Genomic DNA, 23,921 nt, shown 5'->3' on the forward strand with positions numbered 1-23,921 from the left:
ACATTCATATATTTGTTGAATCAGTAAATGAGTCTCAACATCAGGCTCTGCTCGTGTAAATGACACACGGGGGGGGGGGGGGGGGGGGGGGCGGGGGGGGGGGGGGGGGTACTGGAAGTGGCAACAATTGAAGGTAATTCATTATGAAAGGTTTGTGAACTATCAGGCTGGATGTGAACGTCGACAGCAGCACATGAATCCTCCTGACGACCCTGGGCTGAGGACGAGTGGATGTTGTGTTTTAATCCATAATTCATAGTCTTAATGTGTGTCCTAATCCCAGTGATCACTTTAGATCCAATCATTTCAACTTGACACATTCTGAATATTCAAAGCATGGAAACGGTGCAATCATAACCTCATGAATAAAATAGCGCACGGTTACAACCTTATGAAGACTTTAATTTGCATTGCATGGAGAGATAAATGGAATGATAGCCCAGGGACCAGCGCGGTACTCACAGTCATCATTTATAAGACGATATGGACTTTTGAGGGAAGCTTTTCGGAGTAATTTTGTTCATCACGTCTCTTTAAAAAATGATACCTTAAGGCTTTTTCCCATTTTGTGCTTTCATTGCCATGGTTTTAGGATAGGCCTCTTTTAATGGTTGGACCTATACTGGTGATATCCTGAGGATGTGGATGCCAGGACACCAGTGAGCCTCGTGTAGTTACCAGTAATTAGATTGAGTACACAAGCAGTGAAAGATATGGGAAGGAAAGTCCAGGTAGAAAACAAATTGTCTGTTTGTATCAATGATTACGCTTTTTATGTGAACTAGTTTTGTTAATGCAATATTTCCAAGTACAACCAGTGTTAACAAACTTGAATCCATTTTGATTTTAAACAATCCCAAAAGTGACATTTATTCCCAGCTCCTAAATTCTCCGGCAACGAAGAGAACGGAAAAGCTCAAAAGTTCCTGAGCAAAAAGAAGAGAACAAAAGAAGAGATTAAAAAGAGAAGTAGAACTGTTTTCAGAACAAAACCAAGTCAAAAACATACATTTGGATTAGAGAGGCATAACATGGAATTCAGTGTCTATTTGATGGAGTCCCAGATGGAGAGAGGAGGCAGTATGAAAAGGCTTGAAGGATGTCCGATGTCGCTCTGCACTCTGTTGAGCAACACAACCCTAATAACGCTGCTCTGTTTTTCCTCTTTGTCTTCTCACAGCTCAAGCCCTGATAAAGGTCATGACCAAAATAAAACGCTGGAAGAGAAATTGAAATAGAAACTGAAGAAGAAGAGGAGGATGTGTGTGTTTTCTTCGTTCTTCTTTGGCAAACATCAACACATTCCTCCTCCTCCTCCTCCTCCTCGTGACGCAGCTTGACAAGTGGAAACCTCTGGGGAGATGCTTCTCATAACCCTGCATGAAATGAAATATGGATTATCAGGAACTACCATGAAGGACACCATTGGCCGGATGTGAGCTGCACAGTCGTGCGTGTGCAGGAGCTATTTTTATTATCACAGTCATACATGCTACTCATTACATGCACACGTGCACATTTTGGATATATGGCCGTTGTTGCATTGTTCTACTCTAGGTGTGTTTAAGTACTTATAGATCCTGATAGCCCTGTGAGAACCACGTGTCTCTAAAAAGAAAAAGTTTCCAGCTTTGTAACAAAGCGTTCTCCAGCTGATCCAAGAGGCTCTTCAGAGGCTTTATTTAGCTTGTGTTTGCTGGGAAGCAGTAGATTACAGTTTGGATTACATACATGACATTCAACATGTCTGCTTCTAGCCATCGTGGGATTGTGATACAAAGAGAGGCTCATTTTCTCTCTTGGATGTCAACCCTCCTCCGAGTCATCACTACGGGGGCTTGCTGCTCTGATTGGTCACACCAGAAGAAAAAGGCCCAGTGTGTCACAACAAACTGGGACGGCTCCAGAGGGGACTGAGAGTTCCCAGGGCACCTGAAGAGGTTTCTCATTAACACACAGCGTCAAGAACTCTCCGATAGGGCAGTGAGAGACGAGCCAATGCCTGCGGACATGCGTCCGTTTGGTTGGGCCGGTGGCTCAGACACACAGTGGGGAATTCATTTTGTACACAATACTTTTGTATACCTCTGAACAGTACAGCGGGCTAATACATAAAGTACCTCAGGAATCTATTAAAGGTAGAGAAAGATAGTTACAATATTCTTCAAAATGTGTCAACAGGGTGTAGCTCACATATCTGCAGGTTGTTGGTTCACAGTCCAGCTAGAGAACAACCCCCCCCCCCTCCCCTCCGCTGCCTCGGGGCAACTTTACCGGCGCAGTAATCGCGTCAAGTGAAACCAGCAACATCTGTACGAATGAGCGGCAGCCAGCCAGATAATCCAGCTCTATACACCCATGATCACACCAAAGTGGATCACCACTCTAGAGCCAATCACAGCGCTCTGCGAGGTGACGGCTCGTCGTGACCCGCTCTGAGTCATAAACCTGAGTGGCTGTTAGCGAGCAGAAAGTCAGCTCCCACACATCAGTGACGTGTGAGGACCGGGACGCCGTGGTCCCAAGATGAATCATAAGTCCAGTACTGAAACATCATGTTCTTTAAATCTGCGGGGTGCCAGACTGTCAGAACAAGCATCGCTGTGTTGGAATGTTGCGTCATTGTCACACAGTTCTGTTCACACACAAGTTTAGCAAAAACTTGTATTGCCAAAAGTCAGCAGTTCAAAAAGAAAGAAACACGGTTTCAGGTTCCGTGACGTTACATTTTTTTAACTTGCGTTATTAAACATGCACAGCCACATTGCTCATTATAAATGTTTCTGCTGTAGTTCCTATCCAAGAAACTCAAGGAATATGACATTTTGTGATACTTATTTTCTTTCATCACTTGATATTTGTATTAGTTTGCCGAGTTATGTATATGGACCTGTACTTGTATAGATCTGTTCTATTCTTCTAACCACTCAAAGCCCTTCAACACCTCATGTCATCATTCACCCGTTCATCAGTTCAAACACGGCCATGCAAGATGCCACCATCCATCAGGACTGTCTCATCATTCATACCCATTCATATGCCGATAAGATTTCAGCTCTGGGAACACCTGTGACTGAAAGTCTCATAAATACTACGGCGCAGCAAACACACACAAACAAACTTTGTAATAATATAGTTTGCTGGAAGACAAGATGTCTTTTCAACATCCTCATAGGTTTCTGTTATTAAAAACCAAGGCTGTTTTTTATTTGAATAAACATCATTTAAGTGATGTTTTTATCAGCAATTGGTTATGGTGACATTTTGTGTATGCATGGAGGTTCATCTTATTTAACAATGTTAGTTTCTATGCATCATGCTGCGTTATGATTTGTCCTCCTGATACTATTGCAGAATGAAACATTGCTTCATTTCTTTTCTTATAAAGACCTTGTGGACACATTGTGGTTTGACGTTTTTAAGCATCAATTTGGGCATTTTAACCATCTTGGCTTTTTGCAACCAGACGTGACACGAGAGTGTGGAGTACAACCAAATGCTGAATACAACATTTCAATATTCAATATTATTAGAATAATAAAAGCCTTTTACTGTGAAAAAGCTGCAATAAGTTGGGAAGATTTGACTTCATGGAAATCTTAAGAAGTGTATCTTTAAAAATCTTCTTCATGCATCCTTATAATATTTGGCTTTGCAAATGATCCCAGTTTCACTCTTTGTTAGTTATATTTGAGCCAAATGCCACGGCTCATTCCAACGCCCTCCAGCTGAGTACTATTGCTCCTCTCTGCATCAGTGGACAACATCTGACCCGGTGACCCCTGAGACGGACGGACCTCTGCTGCTGCTTTCTGTGCGAGCGGATGAACCAGCGCCCGCTCTCACCCGTGCATGCATCATCCTGGTAAAACACTTACACTCGCCCCCCCACCTCCCTTCAGGCCTGAGCCTCCAGAACCTGCAGATGAAACAGAATATTAATTCCATGCAAATTGACACTCCCCCTCCACCCCCCTCCCTACATTCCTCACCATACATCTCTGCACTTCCCTTCAGCTCCAGATATTAATGTGTCGTAGAGGCGCAGCACGGGAGGATGGATCGGAGGAAGGAATGCTGTGCAGCAGTTAGTGAGATAAGTGGCATTTGTGTTTCCTCCCGTGGCTAATTATACTATTTATACCCCGGCAATGGGGGAGACGCTCTGAGCTGGTACACCTAGATTAGTATTTTCACTAACATTGTTTATCCTCCTGAAAGTGATAACAGCACACACCTCTTTAGGGGTGATAGTTGTGTTTGTGTCTGTGTGTATATTGGAGTGCACGGTCATGTATCTCTGTCTGGATGTGCATGCATTTACCTTCTGAATTTGTTATGTACAGTGAAATAATATCAGCTGGATAACAATCAAAGATTCTTCCCTGCAATAAGTCAAAGAGCATCCCAACAGTACATATATTATTATGTGTGTTATGAAGGAGACCTGGGTCCTGGATCATATGCGAGCTAACCAAAGGTGTTTGCCAGAGTTGCTGGGAACAGATCACATATCTATTCAATTCAGTTTATTTTGTACAGCCCAATATCACAAATTACAAATTTGCCTCAGAAGACTTTACAATCTGTACACATACGACATCCCTGACCTTTGACCTCACATCGGATCAGGAAAAACTCCCCAAAAATAACCTTTGACAGGGAAAAAAGGGAAGAAACCTTCAGGAGAGCAACAGAGGAGGATCCCTCTCCCCGGATGGACAGAAGCAATAGATGTCATGTGTACATATCTCAATTCCTCTTGGTGAACTAGCAATAAATGATAACATTTGTATTCCAATTTTAGAGACAATTTCTTTGCAACAGAAAGCTGAACCTTCTCAGAAAATGTACAGCACCAGCCAGTTCGATGCAACCTCACAATGCGACGGCTAGAAAAGGTCCACTTCTTAAGGAAGTCCCTTTTAAACCCCACAACACCCAATTGGGGGGCAATTTACACATTATAGTTAGATTGTGTAAAACCTTACAATAAACATGAGAAAATATATTGATGTTATACATCAAATTAAACAAGAGAACTTGGGCTACAAGAATCAGTAAGCCATTTCCACACAACTCAAACACCAACTGAAAATATTATGAAAATATCATAATCATCATTTTGTCAGGAGCCAGCCCACTCAGCACGTTTCCGGAACTAGCAACCCGTAGCTCAGTGCTATCAGAAAAAGCCAGATAGCAAAAAGCAAGAGGACTCCACACAGATTCTAAATATATTTTCCAAATCCTTCTGCACCAAAGCATCTCTGAGATATGAGCCAAAGAACACAGCAACATGAATCACTTTAGCGCTTTACAGTCACAAATGTTGCTTATCTTTGGCTTTTTTTTAAAGAAAATCATTTTTCTTCTTCTAATCAACAAAGACTGCTATATTTGGATGTATTGAACACCATAAGTAGTATAAAAGTGAAATATATGGTTTGGTACATGAGAAAATTCAAATTTCCCAAATGCCCATTTCACCTAATTTATCTGTACTAAAACCTCTCTAACTTTGTTCTGCTTTACTTTTTTTAAAGTCAAACTTTGCAGAGAGACTGGTCACATATTGTTCTGTGATCTCTGTGGTTTTTGACCTCTGCTGTCCATCCTTCCAAGAGATAATCATCCTGAAAGTGCTTTTCTTTCTAGGCGAACCTGGAAATTTTAACTTTTGCTGTCTTTCATATTTATTTACTCTTAACCAGTAACAAATATAATAATATTTACACATCTGAACAAAAGCACACATGGTTTGCCTTTATTATAACACCAACATTATTCAAATAGCCTTTGTGGTTGCAGAGATACACCCTTTTTAGTTTGGGTATGATATTTCGAGCAGAAACCTAGAATATAGGTTTAAAAGGTTAAGGAAGTCTGCCTGTGAAGTCCAGCTTCATTGGAGCAGAAACATATTCAACATGCCTCATAACAAGTCCACTGCCAGAGAAAGCATAGATGGATGGTTGAAGCTAAATTAATAGACTTTTGACCACAAGGGGTCCGTGCAACAAGCTGTAAAAGCAACATTGATACATTAAAAACTGCATATGGTTGTTATTGGCTAACATTTTTGAAAGCAGTTGCCTCTCTATACATACAGCAGACATGGAGAAACATTTGCATTGATTTGAACTTGTGTTTCTGGCCAACTCATGAATGTAAATCTAAAATTCACTCTGTTTGTATCCCTGTTTTGCTCTCCTCCACCTTGAAGAAAAATGTCAGGTTATTTGTACCACAATGGCCACCAGCAAACTGCTACTTTGATCTGGCATTTGGTGTCGGGCAGCAAGCACACAGCTGGCTCATTCTGTGTGGTCTTCTTTTGCAGATGAGACTCAACCAAAGCCGATGTGGGTCATAAAGAGCTGAAAGATGCTAAAAGGTTTGGTGGATCTGAGGGGAACAGCAGAGTTGGGTGATGATTAGCGGTGTCCACGCAGTCATTTGATCCATTGTAATAAATATTAATTATCGCAGATTTTATGTCATGGATCACAAACACACATTAGAACATAATTCACTTCACCCTATTTCCCCTCATTGCACCTACTAGTGATGATCTGTGGTAATAAGAAGATCCAGCAGAATAGCTGCAAGAACCAGACGGAGTGTGATAAAACCTGCTTTAGGATGTTCAGAATAAATATCACGCCTCATCAACAGTATATATTACGGACATCTGTACTTAATGCATACTTTGCTAGACTGCTGCTTCAGCGTCCCTCCATTCATCACAAGGACAAATTGGAAAAAACATATTCTTTCCCTTCACTTCTCTCACAGCAGGCTACAAAGCTGGGGATGTTAGCTGACAGCTTGAATTCTCCACAACATTGAAGAATTCTGTGTTGATATTTTAAATGGAGGAAAAACAAGGCACACAATAACATGAGCAATATTCCTAGAGCAAACTATTATCTTATTTACAATTCAGTCAATATGCAGTCAGTGGAAATGAAGCCAACGTAGCCCTCTTTTCTGCTTTCAAAAGTAGAATCTTTAGGAAATGAGTCCAGATGTATGCATCAGAACGTTCATTTGTAGTCTGTGTACTATTGACAGATGAAGTTTGAGAAGGCCTTGGTTGAATGCAGGTGGATTCTCTGTGACAATGATCTTGGTTGCTTTAAAATCAGCTTGTAAACTGTCCACTTGTGAAACAATCTGCTCTACAAGTCATCGGCAGCTCTGTAAGTCTGTGCTGAGACACCACGGTACATTATTCTGAACGCTAGCAGCAGCATGCTAACATTCTGCTCTGCATAGGTGACCATTGTTCAAACCCCTAAAGGTTTATATGGATATTCATGTTTCCTTACGTGCGCATACACATGTTTTCACTTTTGCACACACCATCAGCATTTAGTGTATAGGTTATTTCAGCACTCAGCACACCTACTGAGAACACCATTCAACAGCGTTTTTTATGAAAGCTGTGACAAAACACAAACTAACACCAATACATAATTATTACTACTTTTATTTTAATTGTGGTAAACACCGGGACTGTCACGACTGTTGTAGCCAGAGAGAGAGAGAGGACCCAAATGACGGTGCAAAAGAAACTTTATTCATTTCGGAAAAAAAACTGAGGAATCACAAAAAGGTAGACTCTAGGCAAGGAGATGATCTAAGAATAAAACAGGACGAACCGACATGAGGCAGGAGACAAGCAGGGTTTAAGTACACAGGGAAGGGGCAGGTGATTAGACACAGGAGGACACAGACAATCACAGGGACAGGAAGTGCAGGGAACCAGAGGACACGAGAGACACGGACTTCAACACTAAACAGGAAACAAGACACAAAAACCCAGATCGTTACAGGGGCAATGTGAAGACATCTTTGTGTTTGTCAAACATTTGTAGTTTGGCTGGTCGTTTTCTGTGTTAAGCATCTTAGTTTAGCATGTTAGCATCAATACGAAGAACAAAGTACACCTGATGCTGGTGGGAATGTCATTAGTTCTTAGGTATTTGGTCATTTACCAAAAGATTGGGCAAATTACAATTTTGACTTGATGGTGATGCTATCGATTAAAATGTAAGGGATCATCAACGTTATTACAATTCCTCTTGAGGGAAACATGAATATCCATAACAAATTCCATGACAGTCCATCGAACAGTTGCTGAGATACATCACAAAAAACTAAAATGTTAGAAAAATAATCTCATAGTGTCCTGCAATACTCAACACAATCTCAGGTCAGAGTTTATGAAATAGTCCCGAAAAGCAATCTCTTGGTTTTGAGCAACACCAATTGTCTATTACTTTCTCGACCCCCCGCACGACTTCTTTTTGGGGGCGAATATGGACAGTTGGTGTCTCTAATGAGTAGATATCAAGTAGTTTACCTCAGTTGCCTACAAAACATAGACAAAACGTCCTACTATCTCACAGCTGGAGGACTAAGACATGCAGCAACAGTACGGGACAGTTTAGAAGACTTTCCATGGAAATCCCAGCCACTGTGCGTTTCTCATTCCGTCATAGAAGGTGTCGTAGAAGGGAGATAATGGATTTTGTAGCATCTCAGTGTGATAGAAAGCGACACAGCTGAGTCATGTGGCTCTCGGTGTTCAACGGGGAGGGCAGAGAACCCCATTGTGTCTCTTTCTCCTCTCTGGAAAGGAATACTCATTTTCATTTCCACAGATACAGAATGGGTTACCCGGCCAGATTTAAAAGGATTTGCAGTTTAGTTCAGTTCCTGTGCCCTCTCCCACCTCTCATATTTAAATATTACAGAAGAGTTAATCTTGAATAACTTTTTAAAAAGGAAACATTACAATGTCTGTCTCGGGCAAATTATAGCAAATTGTTTATAAATGTAAACTGCAGCAATATAGCAAACAATATAGCAAACACAATTTAGTTTTGTGCAATAAATCGTGCCTACCCTAAATGAGCTGGTGTGTTTTCATGTTGTTTGGGCTTGTTTCAGGTTATAAGCTAAACTTAATCAACCATTGGTGCTGCAGAAAACCAAGGCGCCTGTGGTTTGTGAAACAATAGCAAAATAATGAATTGGATTTTCCATTTGCTTCTGCAATTAAACAGTTGAGCTGCTGATTAACACTTTTCAATTTCCTCCTTCCCCAGCTGCAGCTGCTCTCCCTCCCCCTCTATCTATCTATCTATCTATCTATCTATCTATCTATCTATCTATCCATACATCCATCCATCCATGCATACATCTATCCATTTCTCATAAAGAATGACATCATCATTGTCACACCAAAAGCCTCCATTAAAAATAATCAAATCTAATCCAAATAATTGCAGCCACCTGTGTATCCTTGTGAATGAGGCGCTCTCAGATGTCCATACAGTGTTGTTCCTCTCGGAGCCAAATCCAATCATTACAGCATCACCACCATGGCTGATTTGTGTGACAATGGACAATTTTGTTGCATCTGTTGCCTGTGATTGATGTGAGGAACAAAAATCAATTTTGCAGTTTTCACAGACAATATGAAAACCCAGGAGGTGTTGTATCGACTGCTAGCCAATAGATTATGTTATTGGAAGTGCAATAATTCTTGGTTGACATATGTATAACTGATTGCATTAGTTTTCTGTCAGTTGTGTGGTTCTTATGTGGGTCTCACACTGGTCCAAAAGCCATGCAACTTGTTATTGTTTAATGAAAAACAAATCAATTGGGTTAATGTCTGTGTTTTGATTTTACCGTGTCTTCAAATCCACAAGTTCACTGGCTCACAATTTCTCATAAAATTGCATGTTATTGTATTTTTGCTGAACAACCCTTTCTGAAACCAGGGCCCTCTTTGTCTGAAGTCTACACACACCAACAACATACACGCAATATAAAACATCTTAATTCAAAATGACCTAAACTCTTCAACGAATAGTATTTATGTATCACAACTTTGCAGAACACACTAAATAAACAGCTCTTTCCACATTAATGTGCTGAGTATAACACACTGTATGTAGAGTCTTTGGCTTTTGCCATTGTAGCATGCTGTAAACTATAAATGATAAATAAACTGTACTTGTATAGATCTGTTCGAGTCTTCCGACCACTCAAAGCTCTTTAAGACTACAAGACATAATTCACCCATTCACACACATTCGTACACTGATGGGAGGAGCCAGCTGCCCATCAGGACTAACTAACGTTCACACACCATAGGCTCAGCATGTGGAAGCCCTTTAGGGTTACGTGTCTTGCCTTCAACTAAAGATGACGTGAATCGTATTACTGCATTGTGCTGTAAACTAAATACAAGATATTGTAATTGCAATTCTCTAACTCTCTAATTGGCCTCCATTGTTGTTCACACCAAAGAGACCACCTGAATCCTATTCATAGAGTTCAAGCTTTAATTTCTAAGTGATATAATTGGTTACAAGTGTTTTAACAGGGGAATTCTGGGTGCAGGTGATTGATAATTGAGTTTAGCAAACAGCACACACATCTTTCTAACCCTAACCCAGCCTAACCCTAACCCAGCCTAACCCTACTACATTCTTCTCTAGGCAGGAAACACAAAAAGGAAAAACATGCGGTACATTTTAGAAACACTGAATTCATGGTGAACTCTTATACTCACCAGAGCGCACCGGTCTCGCACGTCACCAAACCAGAGTCTTTGAATCTGGTTTATTGCATTGAATGTCGTGCTTGTGGAAAACTGTACATAGACCACAGAACAGCCTCATCGCAAGATTAAAACAACATTTATACATGATTAAAAAAAACAACAAGAATACTTACCTTTATGACCACTTCAGACAGCATGGGATAGGAAAGCCTCTCGATCATGGGGCTGGAGTCGGCCTCCTGGTGGTCAGGCAGGTAAAGGCTGGCAAAGGAAAGAAAGTGGATTGGGACATTACAAACAGTGTACCCCCAGGGCCTCAACCAAATCCCTTAGAAACCAGCCACCATCACTTGCCTCCCCTTATCGTAGCTGAAACACCTCAATCAGGAGACCATGAGGACACCTGTCAAAACTAAAAAATATATACCCATTAGGGAGGAACCAGGATGAGGTTTACTTTGTGAGTCCGAGCAAGCTGGCTGCCCAAGGGCAGCTAGAGATTTTCTTATCCCCCGCACCTAACCCAGCCTAACCCTAACCCTAACCCTAACCCACCCTAACCCACCCTAACCTTAACCCAGCCTAACCCTAACCCACCCTAACCATAACCCAGCCTAACCCTAACCCACCCTAACCTTAACCCAGCCTAACCCAGCCTAACCCTAACCCACACTGACCCTAACCCAGCCTAACCCGAACCCTAACCCACCCTAACCTTAACCCAGCCTAACCCTAACCCACCCTAATCCAGCCTAACCCTAACCCACCCTAACCCAGCCTAACCCTAACCCACCCTAACCCTAACCCAGCCAAACCCTAACCCACCCTAACCCAGCCTAACCCTAACCCACCCTAACCCAGCCAAACCCTAACCCAGCCTAACCCTAACCCAGCCAAACCCTAACCCAGCCTAACCCTAACCCTTGGCTTTTAGTTTTGAGTAATGTGAGAAACGGAGATAGAAGTGTTTTCTGGAATTTTCAACTTGCTTTCAAACGATGTGCTTATGATTCAGCATACTTCGTACACCCATGGACCAGCTGACCAATACATGTGTCACCTGGACAAACATATATTTGCGTATTTCATTCAGGATGTAAGCATTGTAAAAAGACCACAGGTGAGTTCCTGTTTACATCAAGAATGTAGGCCAACATAGCAGCGAGAGGAAGAGTGAGAAGCATATGGTTCACGTATCGAACAATCTAATAAGCAGGTATTGTTCTGCTTATGTAACTATCGCCCCCAAAAATATCACACGCATAATCATAAGAGAAATCCAGCTCCTCCTGCTTCTTGTCTGTGAGCGTCTCTTGGCTATGACTTCATATTGAGAGCACAGACTTGAGACTGGGAGTTTCTTGACTAACGCTCAATAAGAAAGTGAATTGGAACATTTCCTGACAAACCTGAGCACGTAACACCAACAGCATCGATATGGGCTGAGCATTCAGTCAGAATGAGTTTTGTTTATGTTGCCTCTGGGTCTGCAGGCTCTCTCGTGGCGATAGAAACGAGGCAATTAGAGGGCAGAGGGCAAATACAGTAATCGAGCTGTCCTATATAGGCCCCCCAACACACACATTCATACATACTCAAGAGCCTTTGACAGCCTTCCTCACACTCTCTCACAGTTCACACACAAGCCCAATTTAAACATTCACTGACTCACACACTCGGTTTTGTCCAGGCGTGATAAAGATCTGGTGAAGGTCGTGAGAGGGATCTCATTCTCAGCAGAGATGAGGCTGCTGATAGCGTCAGTCCTGAGGGCAGATTAGCCCAGTCCGATTCCACCGCCGCCCCAGTCGTCCCAGCGGTGTCATCGCTGCAGCGCTGATGCTATCGTGTCCAGCCAGCCGCCGATGACCGTTAAAGCACATTGGAGATTTAACTCAGTGCCATGCACAGGAAGAGTGTGTGTGTGTGCGCGCGTGTGTGTGTGTGTGTGTGTGTGTGTGTGTGTGTGTGTGTGTGTGTGTGTGTGTGTGGGCATGTGGTTTTGCGTATGGATTTTTTCCACAATCTGAACTGGGAGCTGCCAAGTCCAACCAACGTGTTCTGAGTAGCTCAAGTGGAGTAATTCTGGGACTGTTTTGCTCATCAAAGCTTCAAAGCTGGCAGCTGATGGAGGGGTGAGTGTTTCTGTCTCAGTTCACCTCCCCCCCCCCCACCCCACCCCCCCGAGTTCTCCAGCCAGCCCAGAACTCAAAAATAATAATCTGGAGGTCGGAAAATTAGTTACGGCAACAGCCTGAAGGTGAAAAGACAGACATTGAAATGAAAGAAATATTGTCTTGTCTGCAGTTATGGAAGTTATTGCATTGTGGAACTTTTCCTTTGTTGTCATTTTGGAGATTCAAACTTGACAAGTCAATCTATTTTAATCACGAAGATCTTAAGACCCACAGTGCATCTCGCTACTTTGAATATCACAATATTCGCCGCTTCAGCTGGTTGTCTTTTTTTTTGCACACTAGAAAATGTGTTTTTGAACAAGAGTGACAAAAAGCCAAATTTAAAAATAAAATAGTGGCTCGCAGGTGCTCATTAGAGCGGTTAGCAAAGAAAAGATTTGCTCAAAAAATCAAGAACACCTACAACCTTTGTCGATAATTGGAAAGCTTTCATTTTGGTGTCATGCAGCCTTGAATATTTACAAGTGTCTTTGGATACAAATACTTGCTTTGGCTGAGGACGAATCATTAGTGTCGTTATTAAGAAAGGATAATATGGGGGATCTATTCATCATCCTTTAAGTATGAAATACTGTGGGGTTTTTTTAAAAGGGTTTTCTTTGGCGTTTATGAAATAATTACACACTGTTCAGGATTACACTGAAAGTATTCATATTTACATTAAGCAGGACTGTAGTGTTGAATTGTAATAATCCTTTTGGTTGTGATAATCTCTTTGGTTCTGGTCTTATTTTGCAGAATTCCTGCGGGTTGATTAATTTCCCAAAAGAATAAGTTTGAGTGGTAAATGTTTTATGCAAAGCCAAATTACCTAAATCAAAGACACCCTTTTACACATGAAGAACAACCTCAGATGAATTTAAAATGTCAAACACAATTATTTACACAGACAAACTCTATTGAGGTGTTTGGTCAACATACACTTTCATAAATTCAACATGCGTTTGATATGTCGATGAATGAACAGGAGTATAAAGAGCGTCTCCCTTACTGAACTTCTGCTTGAGCGTCATTTGGAAAGTATATTGAAGACATATGTTTACATTATGTGATCCCATTCATGTGTGTGGGGAGCCAACAGGAAGTCAGCAAGCTTGGCCAGAGGAAATGACACGCTATCTTCATCTGCTGGAGAGAGAGTCTAGTGGGCATGCTTTATGAACCCAAAACGCATGAGGAAGTCTGCAGACTAATAACATTAGGAAACAACTTGGTTTTGTTCAGGCCACAAAACTACTTGATTAGGTTTCGGGGAAAATCATGGTTTGGGTTAAAATAACGACAGAATTGACTTAAGTACAGAAGTTCTGTGACAAAGAAATCAACGACTGGTTTCACACGGGACACGAACAAGGGTCTCCTCGGTGAATGTTGGGTGTTTTTGGACCCACCCGCCCTGTTCTCTATGTCGAGAACATTTGTTTGTTTTTTACACATTTTTAAAGACAACACTATTTAAAGCTTCATTACTAATACATTAGCCAAATTATTAAATAACTACTTAAAAGATGCCTTTTCATCGTCCTCATCAATTACTTTCATAATGAATATATATTTGTAAGCTTCTATTGAGGTTTTCATACGTCGCTTTGAATGTTTGTTGTCATATTTAATGATGCCATTACTCTAAAAAAGGATATTCTGGTTATGTTGGTTCTATAGCTATAATTAATGATGCTGATAGATTGCTACTAGTGTTGATACAGGACCATGGCAGCAGGCAGGAGTGAAAACACCTTCTTGATCGTAGCTAAATGATTAATAATGTTTTCGTGAAAGCCTAAACACCAATAAATATGGATTGAAGTAGAATATTATTTGATGTTTTTTTTGTACTCACATCTATCTTTTTTCAATCAAATTTAGCCTTTACAATGCTATGTCTGGTTTTATTGAAAATGTGTGGATGACGTGAGTGCAAAAAAAATAAAATTCCTCCACTGAAATCACATTCTAAAAATAGTAGCGTACTAATATTCATAGTGTAGCTTAATCTTTATTTGCAACTCTGCAAAAAACAAAATAAGCTTTTTTGAATGTCGATTTAGCATTTTACTGTCAGCGTTATGAAGGAAGCTTTGAACTATTTGTTACAGCCCGAATCAAGTTGTGAAATAAAGGACCTCTGGGTGAAAGTCCTTGATGGATCTCATCACTTTCACCCTTGTTTCTTGGACATAAGCCATTTATGGATGTTTGTCCCATAATTGCTGTGAGTCTTTCATGGGCTGTTTCTTTTTACTTGCTACATACCTATCTCAGGGGACACAACATTAACTGCATCAGTTATTGCAGTACAAGCTTCTTTTTCTTTATCGTCACTCCTGAATATATGCCTTTTCTGCCTTCTACCTCGGCTCTGCATTGTCTCTATTTCTTCAGCAGTAAAATTGCCGAGCTTTTCATTTCAACAACTTCACCGCTTCCTCTATGATAAACGGGGAAGTGGCAGCATGCTGATTACAAATCAAGGAGGACACATCTGTCCACTTAGAAGGACTCTGATTCTTCCATCCCTTCTCTCTACTCTCTTTTCTTTATTCATTCAATAATAACTGGAAGATACTGCATCGAAAGACCTTCTATTCCTTTCTGCCACGAAGGACTTGTGTTTGATAGCAGAGTCTCAAAACCAAAGTCTCCCTCAATGAAAAGGCCAATTTATTCTCTGATCTCTGGGTTGTTTTTCAGTTATTAAGAACTTTTTCATTTCAAAACTAAACATGTGTTTCTTTCCTCAGAAAGTACTGGGAGCCTGAGTTGATCAAATACCACGAGGTATTCAAGAGGCGTCTGGCCTTCACTGAGAAAAAATACCAATTATGCATTCTGTCATTAAACACCCCCTTTTCATTTCCACCCACACCACAGTCTATATGACCCCTGTATATTTTCAAACTCTAGCGTTGGCATAAGAGGGACAACAACATCCAAACGGTCATTTATGAAGGGTGGAATATACAGAGAGCCTTTAATTGTCTGCTGTGCATTGCTGCCTCTAAATGGTGTCCATTACTGCTTGTCTTGGCATGTTCCTGATACTGGAGCTCTCCACTGTTGGAAGAAAAACAACCATTCTTAAATCATGACTAATTGGTTTCGAACGATGGAAAACCCATCGCCAAACAATACCCTCTGACCATATTGAACAGTTAATCAGCTCATGTGCCAGTGTTTTCATTGATGTCAGCTGTAGAGATGACTGACAAGGAAATCTTTCCCCTGCTGTTTTATTTAGGTAATTCACTGGTAAAAACAAAATCATCTCAGACGTGCAGAGCTGGTTGTCCAGCTGTAAATACTCTGGTTTCATTTTGCCTGCACTGAGGATGTAACCCTACCAGCAGGCAACCTGTGAAATGGTCATTAAATCATTGTGTCAGTTTCCCAGTGTTTCCAGTTGTTAATGGGTGTTTCCAGAATATAGAATGCTTTACTAAGTCTGGGATTTAATGACTTTTTCATACCAACAACATTTTCAAAACACCAGTGCGCTTGCTCCATGGGACATGCGAGATGTAGAAGATCTGGGTCATTTTATGCCAAGGAAGTCACATCTTTTTGGCTTCATGTGCAACCACGCAATATTCATAGGAATGATACAGAATGCACAAAAATATATATAAAAATAATTGGTTAAGTGGCTAGCACTGTCCCCTCACAACACAAGGGGCCTGAGTTTGATCCCTGATCCCAGGCAGTCCTTAAAGAACAAAAACTATACTTATTATCCTTTTCAACTTAACACACACAAGTAAAACAAAAACATTTTCAAATAAAACGAGTGCTTGAATTAGTGTCACCGTGGCTATATGCCAATGTAAATGTAAATTGCTTCTGATGTAGTTTACCTGTGTGACGCTATATAATGTGCATGTTGCATGTGTTTCTATTCACGCTGTCCTTCTCTACTCAACGCTCTCTCCGTGGCTGTTGAAGCTGAACGGGAACCCAGAGCCGGGTCTTGGTCCTCTGAAGTTTCATTTGTGATCGCCTTACTGTGCTAACCTTAGCATAGGTTGCTAACAGCAAGTTGCTAGTCATTTCAGGGCAAAACTCGCGCTTGTGAACTTAGATTCTTTTAAGGATAATTTGCACATCTGACAATAACGAACAAACACAGACCTGGAGGGAATGAACAGGAGCTCCAGATAACGGCAGTAGGCTACTAGCACCACAAATGGACTGGACGGTTCTACTATGAGACAGGTTTGAACATAAAATTGCCATCAAAACTGCAATAGAATGCAAAACTATTGCAAGTTAATTCAAAAACTGTTGTGAGGCATAAAAAAGTGTTTCAAAGAACATTTCCACAGGGGCCCTGAAGGGTATATGTGATACTCACTGTTGGAAAGCTTAGATCCTGTGTCTTGGGGTAAGAAATCCCAAGAATACAGGTAGAAAAGTGTCTTTGATGAAATGAGAAACGTATGAGTAAGTTTAGGAAACTTCTTTGTAAATACAAACTTCTCAAATAAAATCACTGCAAGACAGGATGACAAACTGCAGATTTATATGAAAAACAAAAAAGAGCCAGTGTTTTTTAGAAACAAGGGAAGAAGTGACGAGACGGGGAATTGTCATGTAATTATGTTGACAGTGTCAAAAGAAAATCTCACCATTTAAAATCTACTATGCATAAAGCATACTCATATTCTTACTCACATTAATCATCCTGTCAGAGTTTAGATCGAGTACATTTATCATTTATAAATGAGTCAGTGATGGAGATGGGATGGGGGGTGTAGGATTAAGTGCTAATTAGATCCTGAAGAACATGAAGGCTGGTGTGTAGGCGTCGCAGAGCAATCATGCAGCGGACAAGAGGAAGTTTGATGTGAAGAGGTGAGTCAGAGATTTCCTCTCACGGCCCCACGTCCAAAGTCCACATCAGCTGGACATCTGGATGTGCACGAGGAGCGCAGAGGTCAAAGTTCGTGTTTGCACTTGCTTTGTGAAATGTAATGAAACGGTTTGGTTTCTTGGCTTTGTGTTGAGTCCACTTCAAACCTCAGAACAGATCCAGTCCTGTTTGAGGCTTGAAAGTTCATATTCTTGTTATATTGCTGAATGAAACATGGAGGAATACACATATTTAAAAAAATATTAAGACCAAGAATGTTTCATTAGAACATCTATTGTCCCTAATAATGTTTATAAATCTTTGTTTCATTTCAATTCAATTCAGTTTATTTTGTATAGCCCAATATCACAAATTTGCCTCAGAGGGCTTTACAATCTGTACACATACGACATCCCTGACCTTTGACCTCACATCAAATCAGGAAAAACTCCCCAAAAATAACCTTTGACATGGAAAAAAGGGAAGAACAAACAAACATGATATGTTATAGATAAAGGAATTGCTAGTCTAGTGGCTAAAACTGTCGCCTCACAGCAAGAGGGCCGCGGGTTCAATTCCCGGTCGGAGCGGTCCTTCTGTGTGGAGTTTGCATGTTCTCCCCGTGGCAGCGTGGGTTCTCTCCGGGCTCTCCGGCTTCCTCCCACAGTCCAAAGACATGCTGCAGGTTAATTGATCTCTAAATGTCCCATAGGTGTGAATGTGAGAGTGAATGGTTGTATGTCCCTACATGTGCCCTCGATGGACTGGCGGCCTGTCCAGGGTGTCCCCTGCCTTCGCCCTATGTCAGCTGGGATAGGCTCCAGCGCCCCGCGACCCTAATAAGGATAAGCGGTATTGAAAATGGATGGATGGATAGTCTAGAATAAAATGCAGAACTAATATTAATATCAATGAAGCGGTTTGTCCAAATGAAATGAACTTTTTGTTGTTAAATTTTGTATGTATTGATTTAAAATGTATTGATGAATCATTTAAATAGTGCATTACATGAGTCGTTGACGGCAGCTCTAACGCACACAACACCTAAAAGCTGGATTCCTGTTGCAACACCAGGGCCCTATTTCTCGTACTTTCAATAATTTTCAGGATAAAATTACATAAGTCAGGCTTTTCGGTTCCACGAAGCAAGTTTGTTCAATCCGATCATATTTCTTGAAATGCTGCTGGCAGTCGGCTTAATGGAATGCATCATCCAATGAGATCTTGCTAGCGAAAATAATTATCTCAACTAAGTAGATAAAAACAAGCCCAAAGAGTGTGTAATTGATACGAATGAATAGATACTTATGAGGATATATGTACTGTATGTGCTTATGTTTTATGTACTATATATGTGTATATACATGTATGTGTAGATTACCATATATAACTAGGAGTTTGAATATGTGTGTGGGCGGATCAGTATGTGTTTGTGTATGTATGTATGTATGTATTATTCATAATCAGAAATTCAATCAATTGAAGCAGTGAAAATGAATTGTGTGTGATTCTCTCTATTCTTATCATGAGTCCACCTTATTAATTTTCTACAATAATGATATGCTATGGTGTACTAATAACATATAATATCATATAATTATGAGGGCTGTAGTTGCAACCCAGCCTTCAAGAGGACATGGGCAAAACTAACCACAACAACATTATTCAGAATGGTGAGTCAATACAATAAGTGCCATGGTAATGTATTGAACAGCTTGTCAGTGTCTGTCGCACCGTGGTGAAGTTGTTGGGTTTGTTTTATTTTGTTGGGTCTTTTTGTCTGGTCATTTCCTGTTTTATTTTGAAATAGTAACTCTCCTCTTGTTTCAGGTCACTTGCCCTTCCTCATGTGTCACTGGTCTGATTGTCTTCCCTGATTCCTGATTGACGTCCACCTGTCGGGTCTCCCCTTGTCCTGTGCCAGTGTGTCCGTGCGGTCCCTCTCGCCCAGCCATAGTTACTAAGCCTTGAATACCAAGTCATCGCGTTCTGTTCCATTGGATTCCTCCAAGAGAGTGATTTTGATTTCGTAAGTTTTGTCATAGATTTAGTTTAATTCTTGAAGTTTTCATAGTCTTTTGTTTCCTCCGTAAGGAGTGATTTTGGTTTTGATAATCTTTCATAGTGCCTCCAGTTTTTACGAAGTGTTTTTGTTTATGTGACGTTGCCTCCGTCGAAAGAGTCCTTCCCTTTTGGTTGGATAAAGTTTAAAGTATTTTTGTTAAATGGTGAGTTATTGAATAACTCAATTACCTGCAATTCCATAAAAGCCCTCTTTGATTGCATTTACTCGGACATGGCCAGGGAATGAACATCCAGAAGTTTCTAAACGCCAAATAAACTTAACGAACAGCTCGGCATGCAGCGGCTTCCCCGATGTTCTGCACTGTACAACAATGTACCACACTGTACAACAATGTACCACAATGTACCACACTGCACCACAATGTACCACACTGTACAACAATGTACCACACTGTACAACAATGCACCACAATGTACCACACTGCACCACAATGTACCACACTGTACAACAATGTACCACACTGTACAACAATGTACCACAATGTACAACAATGTACCACACTGTACAACAATGCACCACAATGTACCACACTGCAACACAATGTACCACACTGTACAACAATGTACCACACTGTACAACAATGCACCACAATGTACCACACTGCAACACAATGTACCACACTGTACAACAATGTACCACACTGTACAACAATGCACCACAATGTACCACACTGCAACACAATGTACCACACTGTACAACAATGCACCACAATGTACCACACTGTACAGCAATGTACCGCACTGTACAACAATGTACCACACTGCACCACAATGTACCACACTGCAACACAATGTACCACACTGTACAACAATGCACCACACTGTACAACAATGCACCACAATGTACCACACTGCAACACAATGTACCGCACTGTACAACAATGTACCACACTGCACCACAATGAACCACACTGTACAACAATGCACCACAATGTACCACACTGCACCACAATGTACCGCACTGTACAACAATGTACCACACTGCACCACAATGTACCACACTGCAACACAATGTACCACACTGTACAACAATGCACCACAATGTACCACACTGTACAGCAATGTACCGCACTGTACAACAATGTACCACACTGTACAACAATGTACCACAATGTACCACACTGCACCACAATGTACCACACTGTACAACAATGTACCACACTGTACAACAATGCACCACAATGTACCACACTGCAACACAATGTACCACACTGTACAGCAATGTACCGCACTGTACAACAATGTACCACACTGTACAACAATGTACCACACTGCACCACAATGAACCACACTGTACAACAATGTACCACACTGCACCACAATCTACCACACTGCACCACAATGTACCACACTGTACAACAATGTGCCACAATGTACCACACTGCACCACAATGTACCACACTGCACCACAATGTACCACACTGTACAGCAATGTACCGCACTGTACAACAATGTACCACACTGTACAACAATGTACCACACTGCACCACAATGAACCACACTGTACAACAATGTACCACACTGCACCACAATCTACCACACTGCACCACAATGTACCACACTGTACAACAATGTGCCACAATGTACCACACTGCACCACAATGTACCACACTGCACCACAATCTACCACACTGCACCACAATGTACCACACTGTACAACAATGTACCACAATGTACCACACTGCACCACAATGTACCACACTGCACCACAATGTACCACACTGTACAACAATGTACCACACTGCACCACAATGTACCACACTGCACCACAATGTACCACACTGTACAACAATGTACCACACTCTACAACAATGCATCACACTCTACAACAATGTACCACACTGCACCACAATGTACCACACTGTATAACAATGTACCACACTGTACAACAATGTAACACACTGCACTACAATGTACCACACTGCACCACACTGTACAACAATGTACCACAATGTACCACACTGTACAACAATGTACAATACTGTATAACAATGTACCACAAGGGTCTGCATACAGTCTGTGAGACCGGCTGCGCCGTGTGGTGTTCAATGTAGGCTCCAGAAGGTGTGTAAATAAATGATTCCTTGTGGGCAGAATGGATACTGTAAATAACCCCATGGAAGGTTTATTGTTTTGTTTTTAATGCCTGCATTGTATTTGCCTTATTGCCTTTGACATGTGCATAGTTATTGTATTGTTTGAAGAATTTATAGAGGCTGTATGCTACTTCCTCTCTAATAGGTAAATAAGACTTTTATTTTGAAAAGGTTAAAAGTTTTACGTTCGAATTCGAACTTGACGGTACGACTACGGAACTTCTTACGGACGGATGCGCATTTAAATCTGCAAGAAAGTGTAATAGTTTAATGGACCCGTATGAGCCTAAAGCTCTTACGTGGTGATAGTTTACACGTTTAATGAATGTATTGTGACCCAAAAGAAGAAAATAAAAGAGTAATTTCACCAGCAGTAAGTTTCATGCCACTTCATATACGGCGTCTTGGAAGTTATCATGATCTGGAAGAACTCTCTCCCTATGAAACGATAATCTAACTAATATCGCTCCTTCATAAATGGGATGTCTGAGGAAGGGAGGTGTCATTTTTTGGAGTGGCTAGCTTATCCAGCTAACTTAAGTTAGCCTGCGCTGGAGCAGGTTCAAGTTTCTGGATATGTTGCTTTGGTGATTTTGCCAAACTTGCTCCTGAAAATGATCCCGCTAACTCAGTTAGCCGGGTAGGAGTAACGGGGCCCTGGAGTCACTTCTTTGTCCTCACACACAGTGATTAAAGACATCCTCTCATGTTCAGACATGTCAGTTCAACACGCTGTTACAAAGAGTCAAACTCCCCTCCCACCATGCATATTTCATGATGTGTGATTTAAAGTATTAATAACGTACCTGCTAATTCACAGTTTCTAACAGCTACTCTTTAATAATTGTATTAGGTTTTTAACATCAGCGGGGCATTTTCATTATAGGCAAACTTAATTTGACAAAATGTTATATACATTTTTATAAATATATTTTAAACATGCAGAGAAATACTTTAAATCACTTGATTTTCAGACATCAACCTTCTTCCAACCTTCTCCACTCCCCACGATGTCCAGGAAAGCCCCAGCTGCAAAGCCAACAACACATGCTAATTACAAAGGTAAGGCTAATTACAGACTTGTATGTAATGTGTTAAAGGGGAATTTATGAGGCCATGACATCTTGGTATGGGGAGTTTATTCTGGTTATCCTCTTATTCCAGACTCCTGGACCGCAGTTGAAAAGCCAAATAAGACACGCCCTAAAGTCTTTTCCTAACAGCTGTTGTCAGCGTGGGTCCTTCATGATGAAACTACAATGTTCTGAAGAAGGACTACAGAAAGCTGCCTGTGTGTTTCTCCTTGTCTTGTTCCAGGTAAACAGCTGCTTCAGGTCCTCCCTTCCTGCTGCTGGCACGTGTTCAATCCACGGTGCCTTTAGTCGACCGCACGTACCAAACCTGACTACTCACTCATGTGCAATATCATTGAAGCTGTTATAATTCCAGCGTGTAATCATTTTTTTTTTTTTAATGATTCCTCTTGTTATTTTACTGCAAATGTCCCCGCCGTGTGACTAATAAAGGATTATTTATAGCAACCATGGACAATATTGCTTCATTACCAAGGAATATAGGCTATTTGTCACAAAAGTGTATCTGATCAATATTAATTAATTGTTTCAGTTATGGAGATGAAGTAGAACCATAGAATGTATTCGTTCTACTCTTATTGGACGTGTCATATTTATTCATGTCGATATAGGTTTTTCATGAGAAATAGTTTTTTTCCCGAACTTGTTATATTTAACTACATTTTGTTATTCTTGTAATATCATATATTACAAGATATTACAGCCTTTATATATCATAAAAGGAAAGCATATTTCCTTTTTCTTGAGCATTCAGTGAATTCAAGCAGCTCTCATCATACCACTTCCTGCAGGGTCATTCACTCAGTTATGAACCTCAGTTATGAGACTATCAACCGCAGCCCTGTTCTTAGGACCCCTGCATGAAAACCTTTTCATCACCATGGAGATCATTAATGACAGATTATGCCACGTCCACCAGTGGACTGAAAACAATTCAGAGTTCTTTTCAATAGCCTGGCTGATAAAAACACATGGTGAAGCTCTGCTTATCCTCAAGCTGAGAACATGAGCCTA

This window comes from Cyclopterus lumpus, chromosome 24, assembly GCF_009769545.1.
Source record: "Cyclopterus lumpus isolate fCycLum1 chromosome 24, fCycLum1.pri, whole genome shotgun sequence".
Classification (NCBI taxonomy): domain Eukaryota; kingdom Metazoa; phylum Chordata; class Actinopteri; order Perciformes; family Cyclopteridae; genus Cyclopterus; species Cyclopterus lumpus.